The sequence below is a fragment of the Ovis aries genome, chromosome 2 (genome assembly GCF_016772045.2).
Source record: "Ovis aries strain OAR_USU_Benz2616 breed Rambouillet chromosome 2, ARS-UI_Ramb_v3.0, whole genome shotgun sequence".
NCBI lineage: Eukaryota > Metazoa > Chordata > Mammalia > Artiodactyla > Bovidae > Ovis > Ovis aries.
Genome location: NC_056055.1, coordinates 96,023,618 through 96,049,679, shown reverse-complemented (window position 1 = coordinate 96,049,679; position 26,062 = coordinate 96,023,618). Strand labels below are relative to the sequence as shown.

General features: G+C 44.8%; 1 protein-coding gene across 4 annotated transcripts in view; it reads left to right on the top strand.

The window, feature by feature from the left end:
- Positions 1–26,062, top strand: part of MOB3B (MOB kinase activator 3B) — a 219,852-nt gene that overhangs the window by 188,508 nt on the left and 5,282 nt on the right. The window lies entirely within an intron of this gene.

The following is a 26,062-nucleotide window of genomic DNA, read 5'->3' as shown; positions in this document are numbered from 1 at the left end:
ACATGCTCCTTCCTGCAGAAATCACCTGCCTTGGTGAAAACTCCCCTTACCTCAGTTTGGTCACTTCCTTCTCGCCTTGCTGGCCAAGTTCTTTGAAGAAGGCCATCTAGCCAATTGTCTTACTTTCTCACTTCCCTTTCACTTCGTTCCAGAACCAGCTCTTTTCTCTGGAAGTGGTACCCGGAAGGCCTGTGCACTTACTTTTGAAACAAAGAAGAAACATGAATAGTATAATTCACTAGTAATTCATGCTATGGATAATTCTTACAAACATTGTGCTGAGCAAAAGAAATCAGATATAGAAAGTTCATACGGTTTGATCCCACCTATATCAAATTCTAGAACAGTCTATACTAATCCACTGTGTCAGAAAGCAGATCAGTGGTTGCCTGGGCCAAGGGTAGGGGTAGGGATTGACTGCAAAGGAGTAAAGAGGGAATTTTCTCAGACGTGATAGAAATATTATATATCTCAATTGTGGTGGTTACCTGGGAGCATATATCCATCAAAACTCATCAAACTGTGCATTTATTTATTTTTAATGTTTTTATTTATGTATCTATTTTTGCCTGTGCTGGGTCTTCACTTCTGCTTGGGCCTTTCTCTAGTTGTGGGCAGCAGGGGCTACTCCAGTTGCAGTGCATGAGCTTCTCATTGCAGTGGCTTCTCTCGCTGCAGAGTACAGGCTCTAGAGTGCTTGGGCTTCAGTAGTTGCCGCATGCAGGCTCAGTGGTTATGGCACACGTGCTTTAGAGCACTGGCTCAATAGTTGTGGCACACGGGCTTGGTTGCCCTGCAGCATGTGGGATCTTCCCAGATCAGGGAGGGAACCCATGTCTCCTGCACAGATTTTTTTACAACTGAATCACCAGGGAAGCCCAAACTGTGCATTTAAATAGAAGCATTTTGTTAAAAAGCAAGTATACCTCAATCAACTTTATTTTAAAGTAAGCTTTGTAAATGTATCCAACATATTTTTTTAGTTTTTTTATTTTATATTGGATTAGAGTTGATTAATAATTTGTGATAATCCCAGGTACAGCAAAGTGATTCAGTTATACATATACACGGATCCTTTTTCAAATTCTTTTCCCATTTAGGCTGTTACATAATATTGAGCAAAGTTCCCTGTGCTATATACAGTAGGTTCTTGGGCATCCAACCCATTTAAAAAGCAACTTCAGTATTTACAAAAGCAATGTTTTGACAAGCCTTTGCTGAAACTTTTGTCTTTCTGCTGCCTAGGTGGCTAGAGACAAACTGAAAGGAAAAGTAGCAGCTTATCTCTAAAAGTCAATTAGAATATCTGTATTTTCAGTTGGTTGTAATAGAAGTAATTCATGAGACTGGAGACTCCCCTTCCCCTCTGGCAGTGAGTTATGAATGAATGTAAACCATTCTATCCTACAACACTGGGGGAGATTTTGGAAAGCATCTCAGTTCTCAGGTCCCACCCCAGACGTATTAAATCAGAATCTCTAAGGGTAGGGCCTAAGCAAAGTAAAGCTCTCCAGATGGCTCCTGGTGACATCATGTTTGAGCGCCAGGGAGATGAAATATGGGGCTTCTCAGACTTTTTTCTGCACAAGAACATCTGGGAAGCTCGTGGAGAATGTAAATGCATGGATTCTACTCCTGGAGATTCTAGTTGAGTAATTCTGGAGTGGGGCTCATGAATTTGCACTTGCAGTGAGCTCCCTGGTAGTGCTGATGTAAGTGGTCCAGGCACCACACTTTGAAACTAAACTAATTATCCTTTCCCAAATTTCTGGGCAGAATTGGAGTTCAACAGAGTACCTGGGCTGAAAAGTGGCTCCTTCATCTTGATATGTTTAGATAATGAAAGTGAAAGTGAAGTCGCTCAGTCGTATCCGACTCTTTGCGACCCCATGGACTGTAGCCTGCCAGGCTCCTCCATCCATGGAATTTTCCAGGCAAGAGTACTGGAGTGGGTTGCCATTTCCTTCTCCAGTTTTTAGATGGTATCCAGCCCTAATAGCGATATTTTTGTTTGCTTAATTCTGGCTTCTTTATCTCACCCCATCACTTCCCCAAGAATCAACCCAATACCCAGGACCACATCTAGACCATAATGGCATTTTTCTCTCCCATACTGACAACAGTCATCACCATATCTTAGAAGCCCATCCCCTCATACTTCACCTCTGCAGCCTGGCACCTCCCCTGTGTTAGAGCCCCCATCACACAAGCCTTAGAGCTGCTAGGGTCCTGAGCTCCAGGTACATGGCTGGGTGCTGGGTATATATCAACAGTTCGGTCTTAGTCCTTGACACGAACCTTCTTATTCTTGTAGAGATATGAATGGTCTTAATTTTTCCCACTGTCAAAGGAGAGGGCTTAGCCAAGATCAGGGGGCCTTAGCAACAGCTTCTGAGAACATGCTAGGTGAAGCCAGAGCCCAGTTCTGGGACCTCACCTCCTCTTCAGCCAAAGCTGCCACATTGCTCTTGTTCATGGCTTTGGTATAAGACTGCATTCAAAGAAATGGTTTCTGCTGCTAAAATAAGTTGTTAAATCCACTGGATTAGGGAAGGCTTAGCTTTCCTTCCAGTTCTGACAGCTTGTGGATCCAGAATGGCATAGATTATCACTGCCTTTCCTTCTTCTTCATATCTTTCTAATAGTATAATGATTTCAAACAGAGATTTATGATAGTGATTTGTGTCTATGTCTTATGCAAGTCCGTGGGGCTTGCAAAGAGTTGGACATGACTTGGCAACTGAACAACAACTTATGAAAGTATTTCAGCTTAGAAGAATGCTGTAAATGGCCTGTAATAACTATATACTTTTAAAATTTGGTATGTTCAGCTTCCGAGAATATAATAACAGGGAAATATTTTGAGTAAAGGTGCTGTAGGAAATATGTTTATGTATTACTTCATTTAATCTGCACACAGACCTCTGAGATAAATACTGTTTTCATCTCCACTTGAGAGAGAAAGGATGTCAGACAGGGAGGTGAAACAGCTCGTCCAGGGTCACACAGATCTGTGGAGGCAGGGCTTGAACACGTGCAGTCTGACTCCCAACCCCAGACGCAGCCTCTCCTGAGGAAATCCATGTGAGGTGGACTTTGCTGAAAGACTTACTAACTCAAATGGGTTCTGAGGATCTACAGCAGGTGAAAGATTCCCAAGCTTCATCTACGCATGTGTCGTGCTATGTTGCTGCAGTCGTGTCCAACTCTTTGCGACCCTGTGGACAGCAGCCTGCCAGGCTCCTCTGTCCATGGGATCCTTCAGGCAAGAATACTGGAGTGGGTTGCCATTTCTTCCTCCAGGGGATCTTCCCAACCCAGGGATTGAACCCAATTCTCTATGCCTCCTGCATTGCAAGTGGGTTCTTTACCACTAGTGCCACCCTAGATTTGAATGAGTATCTATAGGTGACCTTAACTCAGACCCTACAGAGGCCAGGCAGGTAGCAAATATGAATTAATAAGCAGGTAGTGGAAAAAAGCAAGTTTTGGGAGCAGTAGCCTTGCAATGCAAGCTAATGGTTTCCTGAAGGGAGGAGGGAGCCTGGGTCTTCAAATCAAAGGTAACTGGAGCCCCAACATTTTATGTGAACTTGCCAGGATTTTAAATGGTGGCAACTGATTAGAACAGTTCTTGTCTTTTATTTGATGTATTTTTGTGTCGACAGACCTATTTCTAGGGGTGCCGTTTGCCTAGGGCCCACTGTGTTTCACTCCTGCCTTATGTAGAGCCTGCGGTGGGCAGGAGGGGGCCAATCGCAACCTGCAATGCATCTACAGTGTTTGTCCTTACAGCATTTTTAGAGCTTCCAAGGTGGTAAGGCACAGTGGTACAGAATCTGCCTATCAATGCAGGAGATGCAGGTTTGATCTCTGGGTCAGGAAGATCCCCTGGAGGAGAGGATGGCAACCCACTCCGGTATCTTGCCTGGAGAATCCCATGACAGAGGAGCCTGGAGAACTACAGTCCACAGGGCGGCAAAGGGTCAGGCACGACTGTGCAACTGAGCATGGACTTATCTCGAAAACCCAGTGCCTCCAAGCATAGGAAGCAAAACATCAGTCTGTGTGTGCATGTCGCATGCGTGTGTGTGTGTGTGTTGGGAGGGTGCGTACAGGGTTTGTCTGAAGCAGACAAGACAGTGGGCGTTTGACCGAGTCGGTGTCAGCGTGCCTCTGAGCTCCGTCGCCACGGCTGCTCTGCCGTGACTGCATTGCTGCAGGCACCGAGGACACAGAGCCCATCTGTTCCTTTGTTGCTGGCTTCACTCGACAACGACTAGTGTCATCTCCAGTTGTCATTTAGCTGGTTGACTCCATCGCGGCCAGGCCCTGGCCATGAGCAGCTGTTGTTATTGGGTTATATATGCTCATTCCAAACAGTAGAACCTTCAGAAACCTCACCGTGCACCCGCTCTGCTCGGGAACTGGCACAAAGTCCCCCAGCACTCCCAGCACACACTCAAGGGACTTTATCGTATTCATCTTTGAAAAACATTGGCACATGGACAGAAGTCAACTACGATGTTTGCCCACATCTAACATGGGCTGGTTTTAGTTTTATGACCTAGTGATTGAAGAGGAAGTCTTTTTATTAAGGTTGGCACTCTTCTCAAATCTCAATTCCACTTTTAGGATAAGGTTTCTGTTGTGGTTTGCCTTTTTTTTTTTTTTTTTTTTTGGTGCTCCCTCTTTCCCAGGCAGTCACAACAACTTCTGTACAGACAGACTATAGCCCACCAGGCTCCTCTATCCATGGAATTTTCCAGGCAAGAATACTGGAGGGGGTTGCCATGCCCTCCTCCAATAGATGCTACAGAGGAATCCTAATAGGTGTTCACTGGGTGTGGTTTTTTACCCTTTGCTGTAATTGGTGAAAGATGTTAGAGTTCTAAGAGGTTTCCAGACATAGTTAGCACTTACTTTGATTTCTGTTGCTGTGCAAAGGTGCTTGGTATTTTGCACTGACAGACTGAGATTATTCTATATAGAGGGACTCTTGTAAACACTGTAATTTACAATGTTGATGGTAGTAACAGAGGGAATATAATTAATTGGACATAATTTGTTTTCTCTTTTTAATTTATCTTTTATTGAAGTATAGATGATTGACATTGTTGTGTTAGTGTCTGGTATACAGCAAGATGATTCAGTTATTTATATATTTATATATATTCTTTTCTACCACCAGGGAAAATATAATTCCCTGTGCTATACAGTAGGACCTTGTTCTTTATCGATTTTATATATAGTGATTTGGTTCTGCCAATCCCCAGCTCCTAATTTACCCCTCCCTCTCTTTTCTCTTTGGGAACGGTAGTTTTCTTTTCTATCTTGGTGAGTCTGTTTCTGTTCCATAAGTAGGTTCCTCTGTGTCATGTTCTAGATCCCACATATAGGTGATATCATATGGTGTTTGCCTCTCTCTGTCTGGCTTACTTCACTTAGTGTGATCATCTCTAGGTCCATCCATGTTGCTGCGCATGGCGTTACTTCATTCATTTTTATGGCTGAGTAATATTCCATTATATATGTGCCACAGCTTCTTTATTCATTTATCTGCTGATGAACACTTAGTTTGCTTCCATGTCTTCACAGTTGTAAATAGTGCTGCTGTGAACACTAGGGTACCTATATCCGTTCAAATTATAGTTTTCTCCATGTATATGCCCCAAGAGTTGGGTTGCTAGCAACCTTTCTTTTGGTTGCACTGGGTCTTCATTCCTGCATGCAGGCTTCCCCAGTCGCTGTTCATAGGCTTCTCACTGTGGTGGTTCCTCTTGTCGCAGGGCGCAGGCTCTAGGGCACTCAGGCTTCAGTAGGTATGGTGTGCAGGCTCAGTAGTTTCGGCTCATGGGCTTAGCTGTTATGCAGCATGTGGGATCTGCCCAGACCAGGGATCGAACTCGTGTCCCCTGCATTGGCCTGTGGATTCTTATCCACTGTACCAACAAGGAAGTCCTGTTTTTGTTTTTTGGGGGAACCATTGTATTTTTTTCCATGGTGGCTGCAACAATTTATATTCCCACCAACAATGCAGAAGGCTTCCCTTTTCTCCATACCTTCTCCAGCATTTGTTACCTGTAGACTTTTTCATGATGGCCATTATGACTGGTAGAAAGTGGCACCTCTAGTTGTTTTGATTTGCCTTTTTCTAATAATTATTCATGATCATCTTTTGACATGAATGTTTTCCTGAAAGCACACACATATGCATAAGGGCACACATGCACACGTGCCCAAGCACCTACACAAACACACACTGATGGTCTTTTTTTTTTTTTTTTTCCTGAAAAAGCTTCAGCTCTTTCAAAAGCCCTTCCCTGGAATTTTTATTTTCCATTTTCCTAGTGGTGTGTGTGTTAGTCACTCAGTTGTGTCTGATTCTTTGTGACTCCATGGACTATATAGCCCACCAGGCTCCTCTGTCCATGGAATTCTCTAGGTGGGAATACTGCTGTGGGTTGCCTTTCCCTTCTCCAGGGGATCTTCTCAACTCAGGAATCAAACCTGGGTCTCCAGCAGAGCAGGCAGATTCTTTACCAACTGAGCCACCAGGGAAGCCCTATATGGAACTATATATAAAAGTCTTCCTCAAAGCTTTTGAAATTGTTTGGTCTTTTGTTGTTATTGTTTGGTTGGTTTTACTTTAAATTATGGTGTGTTGTTGTTTTAGTCGCTCAGTCATATCCAACTCTTTGCAACTCCATGGACCGCCAGTCTCCTCTGTCCATGGGATTATCCCAGAAAGAATACTGGAGTGGGTTGCCATTTCCTCTTCCAGAGGATCTTTTTAACCCAGGGACTGAGCCTGACTCTCCTGTTTAGCAGGCAGATTCTTTACTGCTGAGCCGCCAGCTGCTGCTGCTGCTAAGTCGCTTCAGTCGTGTCCAACTCTGTGCGACCCCATAGATGGCAGCCCACCAGGCTCCTCCAGCCCTGGGGTCCTCCAGGCAAGAATACTGGAGTGGGTTGCCATTTCCTTCTCCAGCTGAGCCACCAGGGAAGCCCTCAAATTATGTTAAAATACAGATAATATAAAGGTAACCATTGTAACCGTCTTCAAGTGTACAGTTCATGGGCTTTAAGTCACCCACATTGTTGTACAACCATCACCATCACCCATCTCCAGAACTCTTCACTGTGACAGGTATGGTTTTAAATTTTGTTTCACATGTGAGCCAGGTCTTTAGAATGTGCAATAGAGGTCAAAAAGGAGAACAAAAAGTATGCAAAGGAAGATGGTATCTCCTTTCATTTCTCCTTAGCTGAAGGAGTGTGGCCACCACCTTTTAATACCTTGGGTTATTTCCCTCTTATACTGAGAACAACGACCTCTGTTGTTAAAAAGTTCTAGAATTGCACCTTCATAATAAAAGATTAAAGAACAAGTGAAGAAGGAGCCCTAATGAGTAAAAATTACTTTAGTCCTAATAAGTATATTCTCTTTATGTAAAATGCATCTTGTTTTCATGGTTCATTAATTGGGAATCCAAGAATAAGAAAAAAGTCTTTGCCTCTTCTTGTACTCTTGTTGTTCAGTTGCTCTGTAATGTCCGACTCTTTGCAACCCATGGACTGCAGTGTGCCAGGCCTCCCTCCTTCCCTATCTCCTGGAGTTTGCTCAAACTCATGTCCATTGAGTTCATGATGCCATGCAACCATCTCATCCTCTGTCGTCCCCATTCTCCTCATGCCCTCAACCTTTCCCAGCATCAGGGTCTTTCCCAATGAGTTGGCTCTTCACGTCAGGTGGCCAAAGTATTGGAGCTTCAGCATCAGTCCTTCCAGTGAATAATCAGAGTTGATTTATTTTAGGATTGACTGGTTTGATCTCCCTGCTGTCCAAGGGACTCTCAAGAGTCTTCTCCAGCACTACAATTCGAAAGCATCAATTCTTTGATGCTCACCCTTCCTTATGGTCGAACTCTCACATCCATACACAACTACTGCAAAAACCATAGCATTGACTATAGGGATGTTTGTTGGGAAAGTGATGTACTCTAAAAGTCATCGAAGTTTAGCTGTCAGGGAGGCAGGAACATACAGAGTTTACTCCATTTTTATTTCACATGTGTTTTCTTCCTCATGTAGTATTACTGTTTTTCAAGATAGAGATATTGAACTTTTTATAGCTAGGTTTAATTTTGGAAAGGGGACCATTTATAATCACGTGGACTTTAAAACCATAGAGTCCCACTGCTGGAGGTACCAATAGGGTGCAGAACAGTGCCAGCAAACTTTTTCTGAAAAGATCCAGATATTGAGTGTTTTGACTTGTTGGGACGTAAACCGTCTCCATCACTACTACTCAACGTGGGAAAGCAACTTGAGATGACATGTAAACAAAAGGTGTGACTGGGTTCCAATCTCACCTTTATTGGCTGGGGATTGAAAATTAAATCTCATATGTTTATGCATCAGGAAATAATCTTCTTTTGATTTTTTTCAACTGTTTCAAAACCATTCTTAGCTTATGTGCTGTGTGCTGTGCTAAGTCGCTTCAGGTGTGTCTGACTCTTTGCAGCTGTCTGAACTGTAGCCCACCAGGCTCCTCTGTCCTTGGGACTGTCCAGTCAAGAATACTGGAGTGGGTTGCCATGCCCTCCTCCAGGGGATCTTCCTGACCCAGAGGTCAAACCTATCTCTTATACTCCTGCATTGGCAGGCAGGTTCTTACCACTAACGCCACCTGGAAACAAAATAGGTGGGCTTCAATTTGGGCCAAGGGCTGCAAAAATAGGATTTCAAGGGCTGTGGACAAGATGCAGATCACAGTTCAAATTCTTGCTCTGTCAAGTGTTAACCATATAACCTTGGGCACTCTGCCAGGTATTAACCATGTAATCCATGTAACCTTCCTCAAATTCAGTTCTCCATAGGAGAAACACCATGACCCCCACCCTCATACAGATGAAAGTAACAAAGTGGGAATGGTGATCAGGCCCTAAACTCTGGGAAGGCTACTTTTCTCTTTTTGGGAGCTTGAGAACACGTTTCAGCTGATGGTAAATTCCTAGCAATGGGGCTTATTTTATTAAAATGAAAATTCAGTTTGTTTCATGTTTATTTACCCAACATAATACTTTGTGTCCACCGAAAGAATGAGATTGCTAAGAAACTACAAACTTCCTCCATTACAGGCCAACTGAGGAAGAAAAGTCTCTACGTTTTCACCAGACACACGACAGAGGTCTTATTACGTGATGACAAGCTGTGTCCTGTGCTGAATTCAGCCAGGCTGACCCTCTTCTATGGAGTCCTTTGTTTTCTCCTGGGGAGGTAAATTCTTCCTCCAGGCACCCATGCCCTTGAAGTTCAGGTCACACCCAGAATGACAAATCCTGCTTCTTCAGGAATTTCTGAATGTCATCAAGAGCTAGAGCCATTAAACTTCTCTCATTTCACAGGATGAATAAAAGTCTGAGTCTGCAGCCTGACCTGCACTGGGAGTGCTTTCCCTCTGTACCTTTCCCTCTCCACCCCGTCCCCATGAAAAGGCCAGTGACAGGAGCAAATGGGGGAGAATTCCTTACCTGCCCTCCCATATACAGTCCCCAAAGGGCTGGGCAACGCAACAGGTGGGTACCGGGCCACACTAAAATCTGTTCCATCCCTCGGAGGGCATGTGTGAATTCAGTGTCCCTCAGTTCAGTTCAGCTCAGTTGCTCAGTCATGTCTGACTCTTTGTGACCCCCTGGTCGGCAGCACACCAGGCTTCCCTGTCCATCACCAACTCCTGGAGCTTGCTCAAACTCACGTCCATTAAGTCAGTGATGCCATCCAACCATCTCATCCTCTGTCATCCCCTTCTCCTCCTGCCTTCAATCTTTCCCAGTATCAGAGTCTTTTCCAATGAGTCAGTTCTTTGTATCAGGTGGCCAGAGTATTGGAACTTCAGCTTCATCATCAGTCCTTCCAATGAATATTCAGGACTGATTTCCTTTGGGATTGACTAGCTTGATCTCCTTGCAGTCCAAGGGACTCTCAAGAGTCTCCTCCAACACCACAGTTCAAAAGCATCAATTTTTCAGTGCTCAGCTTTCTTTATGGTCTGACTCTCACATCCATACATGACTACTGGAAAAATCATAACTTTGACTAGACCAATATTTGTCAGGAAAGTAATGTCTCTGCTTTTCAATATGCTGTCTAGGTTGGTCATAGCTTTTCTTCCAAGGAGCAAGCGCCTTTTAATTTCATGGCTGCAGTCACCATCTGCAATGATTTTGGAGCCCCCCAAAATAAAGTCTGTCAATGTTTCCCCATCTGTTTGCCATGGAGTGATGAGATTGGATGCCATGATCTTAGTTTTTTGAATGTTAAGTTTTAAGCCAACTTTTTCACAATCCTCTTTCACTTTCATCAAGAGGCTCTTTAGTTCTTCACTTTCTGCCATAAGGGTGGTGTCATCTGGGTATCTGAGATTATTGATATTTCTCTCTGCAATCTTGATTCCAGCTTGTGCTTCATCCAGCCTGGTATTTTGCATGATGTACTCTGCATATAAGTTAAATAAGCAGGGTAACAATATACAGGCTTGATGTACTCCTTTTCCTATTTGGAACCAGTCTATTGTTCCGTGTCTGGTTCTAACTATTACTTCTTGACCTGCCTACAGATTTCTCAGGATGCAGGTAAGGTGGTCTGGTATTTCCATCTCTTTCAGAATTCTTCACAGTTTGTTGTGATTCACACAGTCAAAGGCTTTGGTGTAGTCAATAAAGCAGAAGTAGATGTTTTTCTGGAACTCCCAGTCACCCTCAGCTCATCTCAAAACAAGGGGCTTAAGAAGCATCTGCTGTAAACGAATCCAGTTGTGCTGACCCACACAGGATGTGGGAGGCAGAGCCCTTATAGCTGTGTGGACCTCATCCTGGGCTGTGGAGGAGGTGGGGCAGGCAGAGATGGGAAGGAAGACAGGGGAGCAGCCGACCGCCAGACAGACTGAGACTGTGCCTTGTTGGGTTATAGGTAGGATCGCTTTGAGCAGAAATTAGGCTGGATCCATGCACTGTCAGGGGGCTTTCCGGGTGGCGTTAGTGGTAAAGAACTCCCCTGCCAATGCAGGAGATGTTAAGAGATGCGGGTTCAATCCCTATATCAAGAAGAAGATCCTCTAGAGAGAGGACATGGCGACCCGCACCAGCATTCTTGCCTGGAGAAGCCCTTGGGCAGAGGCGCCTGGCAGGCTATGGTCCATGGGGTCACAAAGAACAGGCCACAGCTGAAGCGACTTAGCATGCACGCATGCTCCATCATGGTTGAGTGCTAAGTGACAGTGCCGCAGCCAGAAGGACGGGAGAGGGGAGGGCGTGTCAGCAGATCTGCAGAGTGAGTCAGAATGGTAAAGAGCATGGGGGCCTACAGGGATCTGCTGGAAAGGTCTTGAGAAATGCAGTGATGATGAAACTTTTTGTTTCTGTTTTTAAATTTTCCTGCCTTTGTTTCAGAGGAGTTGAGTTCAAACTATCTCCTATTGCAAGAGCCTTTTTAAACAAAAAAAAATCTATTTATTTGACTTCGATGGGTCTTAATTGTGTCACGTGGGATTTTTCTTGAAGCATGCCTACTCTCTAGTGGTGCACAGGCTCCGGAGTATGTACGAGGGCTTCAGTATCTGCAGCCTCACGGGCTTAGTTACTCAGCAGCATGTGGGATCTTAGTTTCCTGATCAGGGAATCGAACCTGCGTCTCCTGCACTGCCAGGTGGATTCTTAGACCAGCAGGGAAGTCCTGAAGACCAAGCATTTTTGATTAATGCTCTTTCTTTCATGATACGCGATGAGGCAGCCAGCCATGCCTCTGTAACCCATCTCCTGTGGTTAAAGGAGAGAGCTTCAAAAATGTGCAGCTCTGCCCTTGGAAGAACTAGTGTAAATCAAGAGACTGAATGTGTTTACGTAAAGTGGCTTACTTTTAATGTTTGCAGGATTAGGGGACAGAACAGCAGTTTGATTCTCGTACGAGTATGAATAAATATTCTCTGTGGGTGGCAGGTCTGTGTGTTTATCTGTGCACATATATGTATGCGTGTGCTTGGGGTCGTGCATATACGTGCCCATATTCACACACACACCCAAGGGGACCGCCCTGTGTGCTAGTGATGTCGACTGCTGTTTAGGAACAGAACGAATCAAATTAATGTTGTTCTTCCCTGTGTAGGAAGGTCTGGCCTGCCGTGTTTCTATTTTTATTTCTTTTGGCGTATTCTTCCTTTCTTTTCTTATTTGCCATCCACATTCTGAAAAGAATGCAGAAAGAGCATTTTAAATTCTTGTGTGATGGTTGGCTCACGTGTATACCTAAAGTTGGGAGAATTTTTTAGGTGTTTGTAGTCTGGCTGACTTCAGACTTGAGGATGCTAGCAAGGAAAGTCCGCAGCCTCCCCACCCCACCCCACTGGGGGCGCCCTTCATGACCTGGTTCCCAACCCCCGCCCCTCCGTGGCCACCGTCTCAAAGACTCAGTAGAAAGCGCATACAGATATGAGTGAAGATCTGTTCAGAACAATGCTTTGTGCTAAGGTGGACTAGTTAGGAAGACAGATTTTCAAGTTTCAACCCTGGCTCCCCTAATGAACTATGTGACTTCTACCAAGGTACATAACCTGTAACCAGCTCTGCCATCTGTAAAATAAGGATAAAATCACTCACCCCAGAAGACTGCTATAAGGACTGAATGGAGTAATGAGTTCAAAGCATTGAGCACACTATGGCTCAAAGAGAGAAGGGCCGGAAGTGTGGACACGACTCTTCAGCAACACAATACACTTTTGTTGATTAATTAAGGCTCAGAGACTACTGCTTATCGTGCTCATGCCATATTTTGTGATCTGGCGCCGCTTCATTCATTCATTAGCCGAGTTATTAAAATCTATAAAGCCTTGTTCTAAAAATCATTTAAGGTGACTGGTGTCGGTTTCCCCCTGGTATTCTTTCTTCATCTTTACAGACACAGTGACAGTAAGAATACAGTGGAATCTCACTCGGCTGTTAAAAAGAATGAGTTAATGCCATTTGTAGCAACATGGATGGACCTAGAGAGTGACATACTGAGTGAAATAAGACAGAAAGAAGTGTCATATGACGTCGCTTATGTGTGGAATCTGAAAAGAAACGATGCAGATGAACTTACAAAACAGAAAGACACTCACAGACTTAGACAACAAACTTATGGTTGCTGGTAGGAAGGGATAGTTAGGGAGTTTGGGATAGACATGTACACACCGCTATATTTAAAATGAATAACCAACAAGGACGTACTGTATACCACACAGAAGTCTTGCTCAATGATATGTGACAGCCTGGATGGGAGGGGAGTCTGGAGGAGAATGAACTGATGTATGGCTGAGTCCCGTCGCTGTTCACTTAACACTGTCACCACATTTTTAATAGGTTATTCAGTTCAGTTCAGTCGCTCAGTCGTGTCCGACCCTGTGACCCCATGAATCACAGCACACCAGGCCTCCCTGTCCATCACCATCCCCCGGAGTTCACTCAAACTCACGTCCATCAAGTTGGTGATGCCATCCAGCCATCTTATCCTCTGTCATCCCCTTCTCCTCCTGCCCCCAATCCCTCCTAGCATCAGAGTCTTTTCCAATGAGTCAACTCTTCGCATGAGGTGGTCAAAGTACTGGAGTTTCAGCTTTAGCATCAGTCCTTCCAAAGAAATCCCAGGGCTGATCTCCTTCAGAATGGACTGGTTGGATCTCCTTGCAGTCCAAGGGACTCTCAAGAGTCTTCTCCAACACCGCAGTTCAAAAGCATCAATTCTTCGGAGCTCAGCCTTCTTCATAGTCCAACTCTCACATCCATACATGATCACTGGAAAAACCATAGCCTTGACTAGATGGACCTTTGTTGGCAAAGAAATGCCTGTGCTTTTCAATATGCTATCTAGGTTGGTCATAACTTTTCTTCCAAGGAGTAAGCATCTTTTAATTTCATGGCTGCAGTCCTATCTGCAGTGATTTTGGGGCCCCCCAAAATAAAGTCTGACACTGTTTCCACTGTTTCCCCATCTATTTCCCATGAAGTGATGGGACCAGATGCCATGATCTTTGTTTTCTGAATGTTGAGCTTTAAGCCAACTTTTTCACTCTCCTCTTTCACTGTCATCAAGAGGCTTTTGAGTTCCTCTTCACTTTCTGCCATAAGGGTGGTGTCATCTGCATATCTGAGGTTATTGATATTTCTCCCGGCAATCTTGATTCCAGCTTGTGCTTCTTCCAGCCCAGCCTTTTTCATGATGTACTCTGCATATAAGTTAAATAAGCAGGGTAACAATATACAGCTTTGACATACTCCTTTTCCTATTTGGAACCAGTCTGTTGTTCCATGTCCAGCTCTAACTGTTGCTTCCTGACCTGCATACAGATTTCTCAAGAGGCAGGTTAGGTGGTCTGGTATTTCCATCTCTCTCAGAATTTTCCACAGTTTATTGTGATCCACACAGTCAAAGGCTTTGGCATAGTCAACAAATACCCCTATACAAAATAAAAAGTTCAAAGAATTTAAAAAAAGAAAAAAAAAGCTTTTAAGAAGTGTTCAGGCCCGGAGCTTGAGTCTGGCCCAAGGCACCTCTTTACACTGTGGTAAGTTTGTCCTAAAGGACAGAAACTTCTGGCCCGGAAACCCCACCCACAGGACCACTGGGAGGCGGTGCATCCTCAGGGCCTCAAGGCCCTCAGCCCAGAAGAAAGGGCGCTTAGCCCAGGGGGCGGGGCCACAGAGACTGGGGGCCGGCGGGGAGGGGTGCTTCCAGGGCTCGGACCTCCTGCGGACCCAGATCGGAACCGCTCTGAGTGGGCCAGTTCACCCGGGAGACCCAGTAGGTCGCACTGGCGAGTGCACTGAGAGGCCCTGTTGCAGCGAAGGCGGAGTCTCAGTGGTTCGGTCCTGCACCTTGGGTGGAACAGAGGTTTCTTATGGAGCCCCCACGGAACTGTCAAGGTCACTGTCATTTCCTGCCATACATGCTATTTGGATTCTAGAAACCGAGAGGAGAAACCCTCTGGCAGGGAGGGCCGGGTGGCTCTGGGCCTGAGCTGCGCAGCCGCCCTGTGTCTGCAGGTGGGGGGAGCCCCCGCCCTCCTTTCCACCTTCTGAAGACCAGCTGTCCCTACAGGGACAGGCCAGAGAGTGGCTGGGGATGTTTTGTATTTTCTCGTTTGCTTTTATTTTCTCCTCCTCTCTCTCGTTCCAAGGATTTCACTGCAGCCTGATATTTTCCTGAGTTCCCCTTTGAAATGAAACACTGACCTTCTGAGCTGAGGGAGTACTGTCTGAGTGGTGGCTGCCAGAGCACCTTGTTAGAAGCCGGCTCTGGGGCCCGCCCAATCCTCCTTCTCTCTTCCCTCACTCTGGAGTCCTGTTCCCTTTCCCTAAAAGCTCTGTCTCCCATCTGGAGACACTTAGGCAGGGCTTGAAGGAAGAACAGGTGACTGACTCAGGAAATGGGGCTCTCCTTGTAGAAACAAACAGAAGCAAGGTGCGTGCCAGGCTGGAGAGAGGAGGGGGGCAGGCCCTGAAATTCTGCAGTCACTTGAACTTGGTGAGACTATCTGGTAGGGGATGAAGAGAAATCAGTTCAGTTCAGTTGCTCAGTCATGTCCAACTCTTTGCAACCCTCATGGACTGCAGCACGCCAGGCTTCCCTGTCCATCACCAACTCCTGGAGCTTATTCAAACTCATGTCCATCGAGCTGGTGATGCCATCCAACCATCTCATCCTCTGTCATCCCCCTCTCCCAGTTTCAATCTTTCCCAGCATCAGGGTCTTTTCCAATGAGTCAGTTCTAAGCATCAGGTGGCCAGAGTATTGGAGTTTCAGCTTCAGCATCAATCCTCCCAACGAACACTCAGGACTGATCTCCTTTAGGATGGACTGGTTGGATCTCCTTGCAGTCCAGGGGACTCTTAAGAGTTTTCTCCAACACCACAGTTCAAAAGCATCAATTCTTTGGCACTGAGCTTTCTTTATGGTCTAACTCTCACATTCATATATGACCACTGGAAAAACCATAGCTTTGACTATACGGACCTTTATTGGTATTGGTCATAGCTTTTCTTCCAAGGAGCAAATGTCTTTTAATTTTATGACTGTGGTCACCATCTGCAATGATTTTGGAGCCCAAGAAAATAAAGTCTCTCACTGTTTCCATTGTTTCTCCATCTATTTGCCATGAAGTGATGGTAGTGGATGCCATGATCTTAGTTTTCTGAATGTTGAGCTTTAAGCCAGCTTTTTCACTCTCCTCTTTCACTTTCATCAAGAGGCTGTTTAGTTCTTCACTTTCTGCAATAAGGGTGATGTCATTTGCGTATCTGAGGTCATTGATATTTCTCCCTGCAATCTTGATTCCAGCTTGTGCTTCATCCAGCCTGGCATTTTGTATGATGCACTTTGTCTATAAGTTAAATAAGCAGGGTGACTATATACAGGCTTGACGTACTCCTTTCCCAATGTGGAACCAGTCTGTTGTTCCATGTCCAGTTCTAACTGTTGCTTCTTGACCTGCATACAGAGTTCTCAAGAGGCAGGTAAGGTGGTCTGGTATTCCCATCTCTTTAAAAATTTTTCATAGTTTGTTGTGATCCACACAGTCAAAGGCTTTGGTGTAGTCAATAAAGCAGTAGATGTTTTTCTAGAACTCTCAAGCTTTTTCCATGATCCAACAGATGTTGGCAATTTGATCTCTGGTTCCTCTGCCTTTTCTAAATCCAGCTTGAACATCTGGAAGTTCACGGTTCGTGTACTGTTGAAGCCTGGCTTGGAGAATTTTGAGCATTACTTTGCTAGTGTGTGAGATGAAAAATGGAAAGTGAAAATTGAAAATGTTAGTCACTGGATTGTGTTGGACTCTTTGTGACCCCATGTACTGTAGCCCACCAGGCTTCTCCATCCGTGGGATTCTTCAGGCAAGAATCCTGGAGTGGGTTGCCATGTCCTCCTCCAGGAGATCTTTCTGACCCAGAGATTGAACTCGGGTCTCCTGGATTGCAGGCGAATTCTTTACCACTGAACCACCAGGGAAGTCTACCCCTGTAGTTGTTTTGACACTAGTGTGGCACCCTTCTCACAGCATCATAATGCTATGAGTCCTCATTGAACCCTTGTCCCTACCTACACTCAGAAGTCACCCCATGTTACCCCATGTTGCCCCATGCGTTTTAGCTGACAATCACAGCATCCTTGCTGATGCCGGCTAACTTTCCCTTTGCTTCTTATCCTCTCTGCTTCTCCAGGAAAACTGCCAGTTCCAAAGGGACTTGCTTTGCTCCCAGTGGGTTAGATACTGAGATGAGGAAATAGCAAAATACCTGCTTGACCTCCAGTGTAGAAACATTGCTGGAGGGAAATGGGTGTTGACAGGATCTGAGGACCCTGAGGGGCGGGTGGATCAGGGATGATTCTGGTGAAGTCCTAGCCCAGGCATCAGCAAGCAGCACGTTGTCTGGAATGGATGGGGGTGCATAGGGGTGGGGTGGGGTGGCATGGTTAGCAGACCCTTGAGAAATGAAATTTTTGAGATGGTCACCATTTTCAACCCACACACTTGTTAAGGAAGGGAAAAATAGCCAACACCAAAGAAAGAAAGGGATAATATGGATACAACTTGGAGGTTTTGAAGTCTTTAAGAAATGGCATCTGTAGGGTGGAGGGCCCACAGAAAGTCGTCTTTCCGACCTGGCTACTGCCCCCACCCAGGGTGGAGAGGGGCGCTAACTGCTGTCAGGAATGAAACAGTCTTCTCACTCATAGTGTTTTACTCACATCCTGGCCCCCAAGTCTGTCCAGAAATGTGGTCTCTGTATTTCACGCTGCAGTTCACCCCCACTCTCTGAAGTCTGTCTTTATCTGCGAGGAGACTGATGACAGGTGAGGCATGGCTGTGCTCCAGGTTAGGGGGCTTCGAGGAACTGGGTCCTGAGGCTGTACCACTGATTGGACTCAAGGAAGCATTTTAGAACAGGAGCGCTTCCCCACCCCCACCCCGGGCCCTTTGGGGTGGAGTCACCGTTTCTCGACTATAACCTCGAATATTGCCTTTAACGTGTTGGTGAAGCTCCGTTATCAGAGAAGGAAAGAGCCGTGTGCGTGTGTGCATGCGCGTGTGTGCACGCGCGTGCCTGCGCTCTGTGAGCTGAGAAGTCATTGACTTCTGCCTTAGTGCCGCATCTGACACTATTCTGTGTGCTTCAAACTACCTCATCGTAGTGGTGGCTGGTGTAGGGAAGGGCCCGCTTACACAAAGGGCTTTTTCACCAAGCTTTGGGCACAGTCTTCTCATTCTTAGCACACTGCTACGCCTTCCACACCCACCTTTCTTTCATCTCTTTGTGTCCTGTTCTTTCTCAATCATGACTTTATTTCCAATACTTCTTCCTCCCCTTTTCTCCTTGTTTCTCAGAATTAGCAGAAAATTGGTGAATTGGAAACAAGAAATTGGCTTTAAAATGCTGTTGCTGTAGGACTTCTAAAGCAAACATATGTTTTATTGTTTTTCAGTTGCTCAATTGTGTTCAACTCTTTGTGACCCCATGAATTGCAGCACTCCAGGCTTCCCTGCCCTCCACTATCTCCTGGAGTTTGCTCAAACTCTGTCTACTGAGTCAGTGATGCGATCCAACCATCTCATCCTCTGTCGTCCCCTTCTCCTCCTGTCCTCAATCTTTCCCAGCATTTTTCCAATGAGTTGACTCTTCACATCAGGTGGCCAAAGTATTGGAGCTTCAGCTTCAGCATCAGTCCTTCCAATGAATATTCAGTGTTGATTTCCTTTAGGATGGACTGCTTTGATCTCCTTGCTGTAAAAGGGATCCTCAAGAGTCTTCCCCAGCACCACAGTTCAAAAGCATCAATTCTTCGACTCTCAGCCTTCTTTATGGTCCAACACATGTTAAAACACTAGAAAAACAAAGAACCTCACTCCTTTTCTTTTATTTCCCCTCCCAGTGGAGTAATAGAAACAGGATTTGTTTGTTTAATTATTTTTGTTTCTGAGTCAAACACATCTGGACTCAAACCTTTATCCTTCCCACTTGCTAGCTATGGGAACTTGGGCAAGTTACTTCAATCCTCTGAGCCTCTGTTTCCTCATCTGTAAATTAGAAAAAGCATTGCCTACTTCACAGAGTTTTAAACAAGAAGTAAATTCCATGGACAGAGGAGCCTAGTGGGAGACAAGTCCATGAGGTTCCAAGGAGTCAGACATGCACTCATAATAAACATAAATGCACACCCCCATAGTAAGGTATCCAGTTTGTATCTCTTTCCAGCTCTCATTTTACAGGGACTTTAAGACCTAATAATTGTTCCTCTTCATTGGATTTTAGTCTAATCAACAAGCATTTTTAAAGCACCTAGTATGTGCCAGGTCTTGTGCACCAGGGTCCAAACAGGAATAAGGCATAGTTCATCTCTTCAAGAACAATGTCTTGCCAGAACTGGGAAATAATAAACTACCATAGAACAACGTGAGAGATGCTCTGGGCACGAAGGGAAACCAAAAGAGGAGCACCTGAGACTTCATGGGGATGAGATGGGAAGGGTGTCCTTGAGGAGGAACAGTGATCAAGAGCCTTGAAGGAGGCTGGAGTTGGGAGGAAGGTGCTTTAGGAAGAGAAGAACAAAGGAAAACATATATATATATATATATATATATATATATATATATATATATATATATATATGGGCATTGTCCTGGATTTCACAGTAGAGAAGGGGAGCTGGAGAGCGACGGCCAGGTGGCTGGGGAGTCCAGACCAACGTTAAATGCTGTAGCTGGGAACTGGTGTGAATGCTGAGAGAGACCTTTAGGTTTTAGGTTAGATGGAGAGTCAACAATGCTAGAGGAATTTTACATGAAGCATGCTGAGGTGACTCTGAGAAATCCTTGTTTGCACAAATTGCCTCTCTGAGATCAACTCGGAGCGGAGTCCACAGGTCAGGAGTTCTGGTGCTGCCATTATCAGCTTTCAGCAAGTCACTTCCTCCCTCTCATGTTCTCTTCACATCTCTGGAATAAAGATGTTGAACAGCAGTCTGTGATTCTGTGATTTTTATCACTGTTTTTTGGAACTTGTTTTTAGAATTCCTAATATTGACTTATTCATATGGCTATGGTAGCATGATGACTGACACTTAGCAAATACCACATTTCTTTATTCCATGTGAAAATTCAATTCCTAAAATGTATGATGGTGTGTAGGGTGTAGTAAACGTCAGTCAGTTGGTTTCTTCATAGTCTCGGTCAGGTAAGAAATAATTTGTGTGACCTGGAATAAATCATTTTACTTCTTTGAACCATTTATTCCCTCCGTGGCCAGTTCTAAAAATGGCTACACTGAGAGATAAGAATAAGCTTTGATTCCTGGAATTTATGCAAGTTTGTTCCATGTATATTAAAAAAAAAAAATCTTTCAAAGGCTGTCAAAGATCTCTAATTTTAAAATGTGTAGATCAGAACAGAAGTGGTAGAGTATCTTAGGCAATAGATATGCTGGTTTCATCTATCACCACTTTTCCTCACAAAGACTAGGCAACATCATTTTAACTTTGTTTCTAGAACTAAATATAATTTCAATTTGGAGATTTTGCCTACTTCTCTTTTTATTTTTTAAATGCCTAGAGCTTGTTTTTTAGGAAAATTTCATTTGTATTTAAAAAAAATCTAGAAAGTATATAAAAGGCAAATACCAAAAACAGAAAATATATATTATTTCATTCACCCAGAGGTGAACTTATTATGCTGGACTCATAATTTGTATTTTTTCCTAAAATAATTGGATCAAACCATATAGACTGTTGGGCTTCCCAGGTGGCACTAGTGATAAAGAACCCCCTGCCAATGCGGGAGATGTAAGGAGGCACAGGTTTAATCTCTGGGTGGGGAGGATCACCTGGAGGAGGGCATGGCAACCCACTCCCGTATTCTTGCTTGGAGAACCCCTTGGACAGAGGAGCCTGGCAGGCTACAGTCCATGGGGTTGCAAAGAGTCAGACACAGCTGAGCAACTAACACTTTCACTTTCCAACTTTATAACTATATATATATATAAAATCACAACATAAATACACACACACATACACACACAAACACACCTTTCTGTTAAGAGTTCATCCATTCACCTTCAGTTGTTTAACATAGCCTATATAGTATTGGAAACTGGAATTTGGTTCTTAATTATTAGTTGGAACCATTCCCCTTCCTTTGTCTTCCAAGTGCCTAAATCAGAATATTTTGATGGTTGGATCTTGAAGGATGTCAAAGTTTGCCAGGCATAGAAGGGCAGAAGGCATTTCTTAGATAGAAGAGACAGCTGGTGAGAAGCTACTAGAAGCCTTATAGAATGGGCTGTTGGAGACCGGGGGAAGATTCTAGTTTGCCTGGCAGGTGTGGTGAGTGGGCGGGGCTTCTATCGGAGGTGGGCAGGGTTGGTGGCTGGGGCTAGGAAGAGCTTTGTTTGCCAGGCTGTAGAGTGTGAAATTTGTTCTGCTGAGAGTAGGGAATGGGGTTCTTTAGAGAATCAATTACTGCCTTATGTAAGCAGTGGCACGGAAGGAGCACAACCAAATCCTGACCTTTTTCTTAAGAATTTGTTGCTTAGTCACTCAATCGTGTACGACTCTTTGCAACCCCATGGACTGTAGCCTGCCAGGCTCCTCCGTCAATGGGATTCTCCAGGCAAGAATACTGGAGTGTGGATTTTATAAAATCCAGGTGCTTGAAAAGTCTCTGTATACAAGCCAAATACAGACTTTAGGAACATTTCTCAGAAAATTCGCACCACCTTTGCAGAAACCTCTTAAGCACTTGTTCTTTGTGAACGGGCATGCTCTCGCTTCAGTTGTGTCTGACTTTCTGCGATGCCATGGACTGTAGCCCACCAGGCTCCTCTGTCCAAGAGATTCTTCAGGCAAGAATACTGGAGTGGGTTGCCATGCCCTCCTCCAGATTGGAGTTCTATAGTGGACTTAATATGACATGGTGGGTTCAGGTAACTCCTGCAATAGCAAATTCATCCTCAAAGAGCAAACTGCATAGTTGTCGTTCAGGCCTCTTTCCCCGTAAGAAAGAATGTGTTTGGCTCTGCTGGATGCCTGCAGGAGGGCTCTGATGGAGAGGAAACCCATGGAACCCAATATTAGCTGGGGGGTTTTTAGTTTGAGGTCTTTTTCCTCAGAACCACATTTTTTTAAGCCGGCCCATTGGCGCCACCCAGTGGGGAATCAGTAGAATACAGTAGTGGAAGCCTGTAGGCTTTAAATTATTTATTTATTTATTTATTTATTTATTTATTTATTTTAATTGGAGGATAATTACTTTCCAATATTGTGACGGTTTTTTCCATACATCAACATGAATCGACCACCTCCCCCCCCACCCTATCCCTCCAGGTTGTCAGAGAGCACAGGCTTTGGGTGCCCTGCTTGATACATACATCAAACTTGCACTGGTTACCTATTTTACATATGGTAATGTACATGTTTCAATGCTCTTCTCTCAAGTCATCCCATCCTCTCCTTCTCCCACTGAGTCCTTTATGTCTCCGTCTCCTTTGCTGCCCTGCACATAGGATCATTGGTACCATCTTTCTAGATTCCATACATTATGTGTTAATATATGGTATTTGTCTTTCTCTTTCTGACTCACTTCACTCTGTATGATAAGCTCTAGGTTCATCCACCTCATTAGAACTGAACCAAATGCATTCATTTTTATAGCTGAATCATATTCCCTTGTGTATATGTACCACAATTTCCTTATCCATTCAGCTTATAGGCTTTTGAAGGGTGGATCCAACTGAGCCTCACGTTTCAGATCTAGTTCAACCATTCATTCCCTGTAAGAATGTTAAGAAGTTTCCTCATAAACAGTCTTTCTCTTGTGTGTGAGGCTGCATGGCGTGGTGAGGAAAGCACTGGTTCTGGCTTTTCACAGACTCACTCTACCTTTGCTGAAGTTCCATATCCTCTCAAACTTTTCAAAAGCTTTCCATATTTCTAGTGTCCATAATTGTGGCCTAAGTTTTGAGTATTTAGTGACATAAATGTTTTAGTATTTAGCCACTGTACTTGAAATTCAAGGTGGCATCGGTCTAGGTAAAGAAAAAAGTATCTCCTTGGCATTTTGAACAGCCAGGAATGATTGCAACCACCTGTAATTAATATATTTTAATTAATAAGTCACTGGCATCCAAATGCATAGTCATAAGACTGTTTCAGAGACTTTAAACCATGATCACACGGTGTAGTGGAAAGAGCCGGCTTTTGCACCCAGATAGACCTGAGTTTAAATCTCACTTCTGCCACTTTCTGTGTGACTTTGATAAGTCAGTCTCCATTTCTGTGCCAATTTCCTGATCAGGCCAATGGGGATGGCAAATCTTCCTTCACAGAATCAGAGTTAGGGTTATACGAAGTGATGCCTGTGGAGCCATGAGGGAAACCGAGCCTGGCAGACAGCAGGCCTTCTCTTGAGGGGAGTAACCGTTCCCACTGAGGCTCTTGACAGAAATAACCATTCCCATTGAGGCTCTGCAGTTTACCTTTAACCTTACCCGTTCACCCTGAGCACATCACTTCTGCTGGGAGGCCTGGATTTCTCTTCGGTCAAAGTTTTACCCAGAGACAATGATATAACCACCCAAATCATCTTTTCTTTCTGTAACACTGACCAGTTGCAAATAATTACAAGAATTAGTTATAAAACCAAAATTGTCTTGATGCCATGATCTCTCCTTTACTTCATCTGTCTCTTTCTTTCACACATAGATACATACACACACACACACGTACTTTGCATTCCTACCTCATTTTCTCTGTCTTAAAAAGTTAACCAAAAACACAAGAACCTTTGGAAGCTTAACAGAGGAGCAGCAAATCCCTTTTAAGGTTGTCATCATCTCCATCCCCCGCACCAAGTGCCTGGGTCCTTGTTCACACCTTATTGTGTGGTTCCCTGTCTCCCCAGTCCTGTGCCCCCATCCTGCCCCAGTCCCTCTGCTCCAGCCACAGAAGCGCCTTTGCAGGCTCCGCTTCGGTCTGGCTTCCCTCCAACAAGCATGCTCAGTCACTCAGTCGTGTCTGACTCTGTGTGAACGTGTACTGAGTACATGCATATCAATAGTTTCAAGCTTCCCACTCACCTCAAGTAGGCATCACTGTTTCATCTCACAGATGAGGACACTGTGGGCCCATTCACTGCTGGATTAGACAAACCTTTCTCCATCGTCACTTGCCAGGCATTGGGAAAACAGCAGACAGCAGGCGCAGCCCCATTCTCCATGGATCTAATAAGATCTTACAAGGGATGAATCCAGGAAGCAGGCATGTAACAGATAATAGACTATTCCAATTGTGAAGAAGGGTGCCATGAAACGAGGAGGTTTGGGAAGGTAACCCTAGAAAAGGTCCACTTGAGCTAAAACCCAAAGGCGCAGGGACGTCACATTCGGAGGTGGCAAAGACAGACCATGTACTGTCTGTGGGCATCACTGAGCAGTGCCCAACTCTTTGCAAACCCATGGACTGCAGCCCACCAGACTCCTCTGTCCATGGGATTTCCCAGGCAAGAATACTGGAGTGGGTTGCCATTTCCTTCTCCAGGGATCTTCCCAACGAAGGGATGGAACCCGAGACTCCTGCACTGGAAGGCAGCTTCTTTACCACTGAGCCATCAGGGAAGCCCAGTGAGGACAGAGTGAGAGTCTAAATGTGGGTGGATTGGGTTCTACTGTGCATCATCCCCTCCTCTAAAGAGTTACATTTATATCATTGTATTTTATATCTTTTTCCCCCTGATAAACTGTATACCTCCTTGAGAAGAGTGACCTCATCTCCCACGTACCTGGCCCTTAGTACAAGTACTGAGCATAACTAAATGGCCACTTAATTTTTCAGTATATGTATCTTGAAGTAATTGCCTTATTTAGTATTATGAGTGCAAAAGTATTTACCTAGATCTGCTCTGTTGTACTAAGTTATTTCTTTAACCAACACACTGCTATGGTTTTCTATAGAGTTTCTAAGCAACTGGCATGCCTGTTTGCAAGGTCCTCTTAGGGATCAAACCTCGGTCTCCTGCATTGCAGGCAGATTATTTACCATCTGAGCCACCAGGGAAGACCTGTTTCCTCAGATGTTTCCTGTGGGGAAGAGAGTGTTGGCTGGAGGGTGATCTGGGGTCAGAGTGCACAAGAGAGGTGGCAGCTGCATCAGCTCTACAGCAGGTGGAACTTGGAAGCAGCTCATTCAACTATTTAAAATAACACAAAACGTGTCCTAAATGCCACAAGGTACAAGGCGCCTTCCCAGCCTGCAATCCAAGCCATTCTTGGGGATGAAAGAAGAGCTGTTGCCCTGTGCCAGACACGTGGCTAGATATGAGGGGTTCAGTGAGGATTTCTTCTTCCTGACACTTTGGAGCTCACAGTTGAGTAGAGCAGACAGACATGCTTGCTGTCCACACGTGCACGCACACACACGATGTACAAACTGGCTTCTTGCGCCCATGACTCCAGGTGGGCAAAGGCAGGAGTTGTGGCAAATCCCCAGTGGGTGGGGCGGGAAGCCTTCCCAGGCAGGTCAGAGCCATCTTGCTGGAATTGGGAACATGAATGGCAATTAGTCGAGTAAGGAGGACAGGGCCTCGTAGGAGCAGGCCACGGGCAAGAGTCTCGCCTGTGCAGAGGCCCCGAGAAAGAGAACCGATGGCACATTTGAGATCTGTAAATGCCCGCAAGAACCAGGCAGCTGATGAGGGTGGTGAAAGGCGAGCTAGATATGGTTGCCTGTCAGACACACTGGGCTATTCCTCGTTTCTATTAAGAAATGTGCTTCCTCCCACTTTTCTTGACTTGTATGCACTGAAGCTAGCTTTTGCTCTTCTACCTTTGATCGAATCTTAGGGAAAGAGAAATTGTGTTCTCTAAGAAAAATCCAATTAACCATATCAATCAGTAAGTGATACTTAAGACTCCTGATGGGCAGACAGCTGGGAGTGGTGGAGACTGGGGCAAACTGGAGAGAGTATTTTCCATCTACAGAGGAC